We start from the raw sequence: 10,087 nt of genomic DNA on the forward strand, positions 1-10,087 counted from the left end.
ATTGACGGACTAAGGGATCCATGAAGCTACATTCAATAATCCGTTATCTATGACACAATTTAAAAAAAAAATGTTTCTCAAAAACACTTTTTTTTACGCAATAATAACAAGCATCTCCTACTTTTATATATGAGAGTAAGTGACACCATCAAAGACTGTCTCCCAAAAAACAAACATTTTCTCTTAAGGCGTGTTTGTTAGCAAAGATTTCTATTGGTCATTTTAGGTGCTTTTAAAAAAAGACTCAACCTTTAAAAAAATAAACTGTTTGAATTTTTTCAAATAACTTACAAAAATTACAACAAGTGCTCATTTATAGGAATTAGAGCATGAGTTGTTATTTTGTTCACATTGGAGTTTGTGATTTCACAAGGTGCATGGACATAGATTTGACTTCTCGAGTCTCATTTCATTTTTCTTTTTTGGTTGCTTCTGGTCTACTTTCTCCAAAAAAATTAATGTGTTTGACTATCCACAACATCTATATACTATCAAATGCTTCATATTTGATCGAATTTGAGCGTCGTGTCAAGTTTGATAGTAACACGTTTACTTTTATCATCTTCATTAACTTTATTGTGGAGAAAGTCTGAAAATGGAGTTGCATACAAGGCATCATGACCCACATTATTTTCCAAACTTTTTCGTGGCCATTAAGAGGTAGAAGGATATATATGTTACTATATATTAGTGACGATTATATGACGTTATTATGTCATCAATAAAGACTTGGATATGCCCATCTTTAAGGAATCTAGTCTCCAGGAATGCATTTCATGGTTAGACCGTGCTGCACCCATTTGAAAAGCAAAGGTGAAACAAGTGTAACAGGGCGCAAGTTTGTTGTTAGTTAGTCTTTAGTTCAAACAAGGTTTGGGTTTTGATACGGGAGTTTCCTACCCGATTGACTAAGATGCGAACGGGGGCTTAACATGTCATATAGTCGGGATAGTTACCGACCAGCTTGATCAAGGCATTACATACACTGGACTTATATGGCAATCACTCTCAATATGGAAGGTCAACTCGGCAGCCAATTAAGGGTGACCAACGACAAGGAGGCATAATCCCAGGGGAAACAACAGCCCTCGTTGGGTAAACTTACCAAATACAGAAAAGATAACACTTACGGTATAAAAGCAAGGACACGCCCATTAGATAAGCATCCAATACATTATGAACATATTCTTGTGTAGCTCTTGCACGAGATCTTAATCTGTTCACTGTCTGACTAAGCCATTGGAGGCGGTTGCCCGACACTCGAGCCAGCCCGCATCTAATATTTTTTGCAGGACTCATCGTCCCGAGAACGAGAGGAGGTTTAGTCGGACGCAACGATATACCTGTGATGCATAAAGTTCAAAATTTTGACCTTGAAGGCAAATAACAGTTACATTAGAATACTCTTGAATTAAGGTATACATTGAGTGTCTAATCTCAGCTAGCCTTCGTCGGTTTGGACCCAACCCTACTACCTTAAGTAAAATGTTTGCTAAACATAAGACAACAATTTATCATTTTGTGGATAGAGTTAGACTAGTATTTGACCTAGCCACGCAAGATAGAGATTTAGGGTTAGGCGCTAGAGTATTCATACTTAGGGTTAGGATCTGGATCGGGTTCTTAAATAACCAACCCAACTTGATTTTGTAGCAACCATCATATTGGATATTTCCGTCACACATCCCCCTAGACATTGACATTGTTGAGAATGCATCAAAACTTTAATCAATGCGAAGCATAGGATCCTAAAACATGACTCGTTGTCCCGATGAATGGATTAGAGTCTTGGTTATATCTTATCCTTTGTCTAGTGTTCACTATATACCAAATATGATTGACTATTTTGCTGATGCAATAATATTTTTTGACGAGAGACCATTAAATGGCTAGCTCAGTTGATAATAGCTAATATCTTTTACGATTAAATGATTAATTAATTTTATTAGCAATGATCGATACCTCTTAGTGAAAAGTTGAAAATTGATTCTCTCCGATGCTCTATAAAGCTACCTATTCTGGTTGAAGGTGAGAGGTATAAGTTCACCCTTGTAATATGGTTATTTTTGTCTTACTAAAAGTTTTCTTTTTCTCAACTACCAAACATCACCATGGGATGATTGCACACGTGGAACAACACTTCGTGGCATCGCCGGCGGCGTTGGAACCATTATCTAGAACTTCTACGGTCAACTCGGCCGAAGGTGGGTTCAAATTCCAACTAACCCAACCCAATAACGCAACCGCTTTGCTCCGCCTCGGGGCCGTCAACGACGTCAACGTACGGACGTTTAAAAATTCGGCGTTTGACTTTCACACTCAAGAAGTCTCTTCCATTCACATTAACTTTTCTGCTTTCACACTCTAGATTCGATGGTTGACTTACCAAAAGACATCCATTCACCGACGTTATAGGGAACTTATTCGGTTATTCCGAATAAAAGTCGTGGGCTCAAGGCTCATGCTTCAGAGCCAAGTCCACCACCACAGCCCACCTAAGGGCCCACAATATCGGAAGAACTTTCAGCTACCCCTGTCTTCTCCGGCAATCAACCGGTCCCGGCACCGGCCATGCTCATGGCTTATACAGTTATCCAACCAAATTTGAACAGTAAAGCATTTCAGCAGAAAAATTATTAAGATCGATCGAGAGAGATGAGAATATGGAGATGTATTTCTTTATAAAGGATTTAATATTGAAGAAAGTAGATTTTCCCTTTCCCGTACTAACTCATAATTGGGATTGGAAGGTACAGCAAAAGCACTACTAATATCTTTACAGGCTATGGAAAAGCTTCTCTGATTCCTACTGCAAGTAGTTATGTTGGAATGGGTGAGATGGACATCTCCATTAATGTCGGAGGAGCTTCTTCTAAGTAACACCAAATCTGTTTCTTCACTCATCATTACTGTATGCGCCGACCCACTAGTCTCGGTTGGTGTGTTTCTTCTAACTGTGACCCAATTTCTGTCGCATTCCCAATCTGGTAGATTTTTGGGCGGTGAGGAAGATGGGTGGTGTCTGATCAGCCGCCGGATTCTTTCTCCCGGAGAATTTGAAGAATCCAATAAGAATTGCTGGGGTAAGTGAGTTCGTATCTCTGTTTCTGATTCCTCCAACGAATCCCAAAAGCTTTGATCAAGTATGCTGGTGGGAGAAATTGAGGTTGTAGAACCTTGAATTTGCTTCGAATCTTCATCAAGAAATGGGTGTTTAAGGAGCTGATCTACTGTCCATCGCTCCTTCGGAAGTCGCCTGAGACATTTGCTAAGAAAATCCTTTCCTTCCTCCGACAGAACACTTGGAAATTCGGGCGTGTCAGAAGAAAATGCGATCCTGTGAAGAGCAGAAACTGGGTCTGAAACATCTGACCATGGAGGACGACCTGTAGCCATCTCAATTACAGTACAACCCAGAGCCCATACATCCGCCGGAAAACTCTGTTCATCACCTCGAGCCACTTCAGGTGCCATGAAAACAGGGGTTCCGGCAATGGCCACCGCCGCCGCCGCCTGCTCCTCCACCCATCTCGTGCAACCCAAGTCAGCAATTTTCGCACCATCAACGCCCATCAAAATATTCCTTCCCTTGATGTCACAATGCACGAGCCCATGAGAGTGAAGAAAATCCAAACCCTGTAAAATTTCTCGCGTGTGAGACCGGATTTCAGATTCCTGGAGACAACCACCACGGTTTCGAATAGCATCGGCGAGAGTTCCACCGGAGATATATTCCATGAAGAGATTGTAAACCTCCCGACCATTCTCATGAGTTACATCGCAACCAAGGTAACCAACAATGCGAGGAGAGTTGATCAGAGACAGAACACTCTGTTCTCTTTGCAGGAACTCAGACCTGGTGAGCTCCGCAGATTTCACGGCGAAAATCTCACCGGACAGCCGTGACAGCGCTAGAGAGACGGTGGCGGACGAGCCACGGCCGATGGTCCGGCCTCTGATCCATTCCATGGTAAAAAGAATTGAAATCGAAAACGAAAAACAAATGGGTTTTTAGTTAACGTTGGCTGTGTGAAGTGAAGGTGTTCATATTTATATACAAAGAACTGACGAAGACCATTTTAGAAGTGAAGGTGTTCATATTTACAACTTTACCCTTATTATATGTATAAAGTAGGAATGACAGCGTTAGACAATGGGCGGCCGTCATTAAGACTTGGTAATTATGAGACACGTGGAAATTTTGACGGCGGTTGCTTGGCTTCCAGATGAGATGTTCACATGGTGACATGTGAGCAAATGCGAAGACGCTGGAGCGGACCTTCTGAACGCATATTGGTATCCATGCACATTCATGCACTCAAAATCTTAGAATTCGCTAAACAACATGGGAAGGGAAGAGCATAAATATACAAATAATTGTTTGTGGTGAAAATTTTCTTAAGAGAGAGAGGGGGGCAAGATTAGCATTAGATTTGATGGTGATTAGAGATATTTTATTCTAATTAACCAAAAAAAAAAAGAAAGGAGGAAAAATCTCATCAGGAGACATAAAGATTAGCAAAGTTTGATACATGTCTTAAATTCCACCGAGTATTAGGTTAATATAGCATCTTTAATGCGTTGTTTGGTAACTTCTATTGACTTGCTCTCTGACTCTTCTTCTCTGATGAAAAAACAACGATAAGCCCTGAGGTTTATACAGAGGATTTCTTGTCATTTTTCTCTATTTGACAGATAAATCTTAGATGCTTCCACAAATCTTTATTTGATTTTAACGTATTTTAAATTGTGGTGAACATTTTTTAATAAGGGACCTAGTTAGTTATAGTGTCTCATCCACTCTTAACTATAAAAGATGGTGTCCACTTACTTAAAAGCGCCAAAATGACATTTCTAAAGAAGGAACAGCTTTATTTTCTTACAATCCAGCCACCCCACATCACAGTTGAGCTGAAATCTAGGACGAGATCTTGAGACACTACAGTATAATTAAGGCCTCAACACTAATCCTTAGTTTAAGAAAAAAATAGCATTCATATTTAATTTATGGGAGCTAACAGAAGCATGCACAAAGACTCCAATGGGAACAAGATATTTTGACTTTGATGGTGGCCAAATGGTCATTTATTTAATATTTGGGTGCATACTTCACATTGTCTTCTAGTGTCCTCTTTGTTTATTGTGTTGATAAAATGACTCATTCTCACCATGACTAACAACATATTGAAGAGGAAGAGTCGTTTAGCTAAAATAAATTAGAGTTTTCAACTACCAAAATTAGAACAAAAATTCATGACATTGTGAACAAGTTATGGGTTCTTTATTAGCCATCCGATCTCAACTAGAGATTTTAACTTGGAAGTTTTAATTGACTCTCTGAGGGAAAGGGTGTGTGCATCTGAGAAGATTTAAAAGATTAGAGAGATTGGGAAAGAGTGGAAGAGTGCTATAGATATTAAATAATAAAGAAGGGGGATGAACTTGGTAACTTAGACAAGGAGGGAGGGTTTATGGTTTGGAGAAGAAGTTAAGGGAAAGGGATCTAACAATCCATGATTTGAGAAAAAGGCAAAGCCAAAGCCAAAGACAAAGGAAAGGAAGAGGTGGAAGAGTGGGTTACCCACAAAGTGGGTTGCTGAGGGGTTGTGTGAGTCTTAGTTGTAACCAACACCTTTTCCAAATTCTAAATGATTTTCATATCAGATTGAGTAGAGATTAGAGAATGGCATTCAGAAAAAGTTAGTAACTTGGATTGGATAATTCCATGATTCTCTCAGTTTTTGAGTGGGTGAGAGAAAGAGAGAAGAGAAGAGAAGAGAAAAAACAGGTTGGGTTGATAGTTTAAAGGAAAGGTTCCCTGAAAAGGAAGATTGGAAGAAGAGGATTTCATCGATTCTTGTTGCTTTTCTTTTCAAGTTTCCCAATCTTATTACTACTAACTACTAACCTCTCTTCCTTGACTCTCATGTCATATCATATGTCATCTCTTTCTCTCTTTGTTGCTTTTCTTTTCTGGTTTTGGGTAATTAGGAGAGCCCACCAGTTCTTCTTCCAATCCAAAAGCGTGGCTTGTAAGCAACCCAATCATTTTGAATAAAACTTCTCTCTCAAGCAGCAAGAAGTGTGTGGTGGTGTGTTAGTTTAATAGTTAGCGATGAGTGGGAAGTGCTTTTCCAGTTTCCATGCGTTGGGTGGCCGTAGCAAACCAACATTTTCTTTCTCTTTCTCTTTCTTTATTTAACAAACTTCGCTTCACCTACTAATAACTAACTGTTAAAAAAAACTAACAAATATTGACTGATTTGTTGACATGTGGACAAATCAGCTGTTGCCATGTGACACTCTTGAGAACTTCTGATGGAGTCATCACAACTGTAGAGAGTGGAGGTTTATTAGAGCCTAAATCCTCTACCTCCAGTACTCCCGTACCTTCAAAATTTCCCTCTCACAGTCCACATAACATCAGCGTGTCCAGGCGATGATTTATGTCAAGTGGATTGTGAGAAGGGATTTTGGGGGTACGGAGGTACTGAGTAGAGGATCTAAATTAGGTTTATTAAGGTTGTTGTACCCTCTCGGCTCCCACCACTCTTTAGGTTATGTGCCGTAAAAATTTCTTAATTTTGCACGAAGGAAGATTTTATTAAGATGTCAAATAAAGAATAAACTAATATGTACAATAGACCCATAGTACATGGACAATAAAAATTGTTTAGAAGATGCTAGACTCAATTCTTCTCTATTACATTCCCATGCAAGTGAAGCATTTCTAACACAACAAGCTTATCTTGAAGCAAAGTGAAACAAGACCAAGGAAGTGCTTTAGTCGAAGTATCAGCTAGTTAATTAATGGAGGAGACATACTTGACATGAAGACACCCATGAGAGACAAACTCATGCACTTAATGAATATCGAGCTCAAGGTGCTTAGAGTGCACCAATGAAACACCGGATTCACAATCAACTATGGAGCACCCACATTATGACTATAAACAATGGGAGCATCCAATGAAAAGGCACCAAGATCACCCAAAAGGAAGTGAATCCAACCAATAAGCTCGGTAGAGACAGCGGCCATAGTCCTGTACTCAACCTCGGTTGTAAACCTAGAAACTGAGTGTTGTTTATGCATGACCAGGAGACCAAATTAGAGCAAAAAAATACACAATAATCGGTTGTTGACCTCCGATCGTCAGGATAGCCAACCAATCAACATTGAAGAAGGCCATAAGAGAAGTAGCAAAGTTGCGTGGAAAATAAAGCCCATAAGTAGATGTGCCACATAAGTATCTAAAGATCCTCTTAAATGTTGGCTAATGGATCTCATTTGGAGCATACATGTATTGTGCTGCTCTATAGCATACCCAAAATCTAGCCTTACAAAAACAAGACATTGCAAAGATTCAACAATGTTTCTATATTGTACATGTACCATTGGATAAGGGTGTTCCAGTAGTAGACAATGGGCTATTACAAGCTAGAGGCATGAAAACAAGCTTAGTTTTAGTCATATTAGTATGAGTTAGGAGATCCATGATATACTTGTCAAAAGTTCGTGAGAGCAGAAGGACTCTTTGATACCATGTAGGAACTTAGATTTCGTTAAGATATCAAATACAAAGTACATGTATATATAACTTGTATAATAAACCCACATTACATGGTCAATAAGAACTATCTAGAAGATACTAAACTCAAGTCTTTCCCTTTATAATTTTTTGGTTTTTCCCAAAGTAGAAAAATGTTTCTAATCATATTTTGGACAATTGTAAATTGAATTGCTCTTTTTGTTCACAAGAGTGAATCAATCCAAGAACTGATTTATATTTTAAGGAACATACATATTTTGTAAGAAAACTTACAAACTTTGATGGGCAAATTAATGCAAAGGGAGAAAAATAAGAGAAACCATCATCTGGATCTAGACCTGCTTAGCATAAACAGTCAAACTAAGGGAATGGTAGTCTCTCCTTTATACAAGTCCGGGGGAAATCCCTAGATGAGTTGCTCCTTGGTTAAATAAGATAATTATGGCAAAAATCATGGTTTAAATTTGGGTTTCTAAAAAACGGAAATGAAACCATGGATAAGTTTGATAAATTTTAGCAATATTCAAATTTTAAGATGGTGTTAACCAATAAATATTAATTATGAGTAAGTCAACTTTTATTCCAAAATTATTTTACTTCAATCCATCTTAGTCATATCTCAAAATAATTTGAAATGAATTTTAAACCCAAGGTCTCCTTGATGATGATGATATACTTAATTTTCCCTGGTTTAAGCATGACGTCTTATTATCAAACACGATTAGAAAAGAAAGAAAGAAAGAAAAAAAAAAGGATAATAACCTGACCATACTAATTAATATGTCTTAATGTAAAAATCATGTATGATCATATGGATGTCTCAAACTATCAGCCTAATCTCCTGAACTATAGGAAACATGCATGCAAAACACACAAGAGAAAAATAATAAGATATAAATATATAAAATTCAACAATCATTTATATCTTTTTAGGAAAAAAGAATTAGAATGAACTAAAGATCAAAAAGATCCAAAAACCAATGTAAATGAAAAATCTAACAGACCATAAAAGGCTAGCAAATTAAGCAAAGGCAAGAAAACAAAAAAAAAATATAAAAAAACACACCAGAGCAAACAACAAGAAAAACAAAACAAAACAAAAGAAAGAACTGGATGAGTTGCTCCTTGGTTAAATAAGATAATTATGGCAAAAATCATGGTTTAAATTTGGGTTTCTAAGAAACGAAGATGAAACTGTGGATAAGTTTTATAAGTTTTAACAATATTCAAATTTTAAGATGGTGTTAACCAATAAACATTAATTATGAGCAAGTCAACTTTTATCCCAAAATTATTTTACTTCAATCCATCTTAGTCATATCTCAAAATAATTTGAAATGAATCTTAAACCCAAGGTCTCCTTGATGATGATATACTTAATTTTCCCTTGGTAAGCATGACGTCTTATTATCAAACACGCTTAGAAAAGAAAAGAAAAAAAGAATAATAACCTGACCATACTAACTAATATGTCTTAATGTAAAAATCATGTATGATCATATGGATATCTCAAACTATCAGCCCAATCTCCTGAACTATAGGAAACATGCATGCAAAATGCTACACTTAAGAGATAATAATAATTAAGATATAAATTTTATGTAAAATTCAACAATCATTTATGTATTCTTTTTTAGGAAAAAAATTAGAATGAACTAAAGATCACAAAAGATCCAAAAACCATTCATGTAGAATTTAAAATCTAATTTTATCTATTTATGTGTTGACCATTAATAAAATCGTGTTCTAAGTTCTAACAAAATAGGTATAAGCTTCGCGTGTCTTTTTTTTTTTTAGGGGGGGTCTGGGTGGGGGCAAGAGGATATAAGTTCTAATAGTTTAAAACTGAAATTAAAATATAAAAAAATACATTCCATCAGAACAGTAATTGCGAATGGAAAACAACATTTAGGAAGACCATAAGAAGGATATTTTTCAATTTAAATAAATCATACAATTTATTGAGGGTGGCCATTCCATCAAATCACTATATATTAAGCAAAGATTTTAGCCAGGTTTAGATTTTAGTAAAAAGTTGCTCAAGACATTATACGCTAAGTATGGACTTCGAAATCCTCCATTAGTTGCTTTTTTTTTTTTGGTTGCCAACCCCGGTTTTCAAGGCTTTGCCCTAACTAATCTGGTGTTGCGACGAACACCTGGCTGTGATGGGTGAATCTCCCGAGGAATTTTTGCACTGACACGGAAGCGTTGCTTAAGCGGACCAAGCTACTTACCACTTGGACCAACCCCCATTGGTCTATTAGTTGCTTTTAGCTAGCATTGCCTGAGGTTTACAATTAATGAGTTATTTAGAAACCAACTACACTATTAGATCGTAACCATGGTAAAATATTTAAGTGAAATTTGCCGAAATATGGCAAATTTCCGCCTGGTTCGCCAACTAGCAACTTTTTCTTTGACCAAAATCAAAATTGACCAATTATCAAGAATATCTGGCAAAAAAATTGCCAAATCTACCGATATATCACCAATATCTCAATTTCATGCGATATCTCAATTTCATGCGATATTTT

At 37.1% G+C, this 10,087-nt stretch overlaps 1 pseudogene; it reads right to left on the bottom strand.

Moving 5' to 3' along the window:
- Positions 1-2,633: 2,633 nt before the first annotated feature.
- Positions 2,634-4,007, bottom strand: LOC149002753 (mitogen-activated protein kinase kinase kinase 18 pseudogene; annotated as a pseudogene).
- Between the last annotated feature and the right edge of the window lie 6,080 nt (positions 4,008-10,087).

The sequence above is a fragment of the Hakea prostrata genome, chromosome 10 (assembly GCF_041222555.1).
Source record: "Hakea prostrata isolate BN-2017 chromosome 10, UWA_Hpros_2, whole genome shotgun sequence".
Taxonomy (NCBI): domain Eukaryota; kingdom Viridiplantae; phylum Streptophyta; class Magnoliopsida; order Proteales; family Proteaceae; genus Hakea; species Hakea prostrata.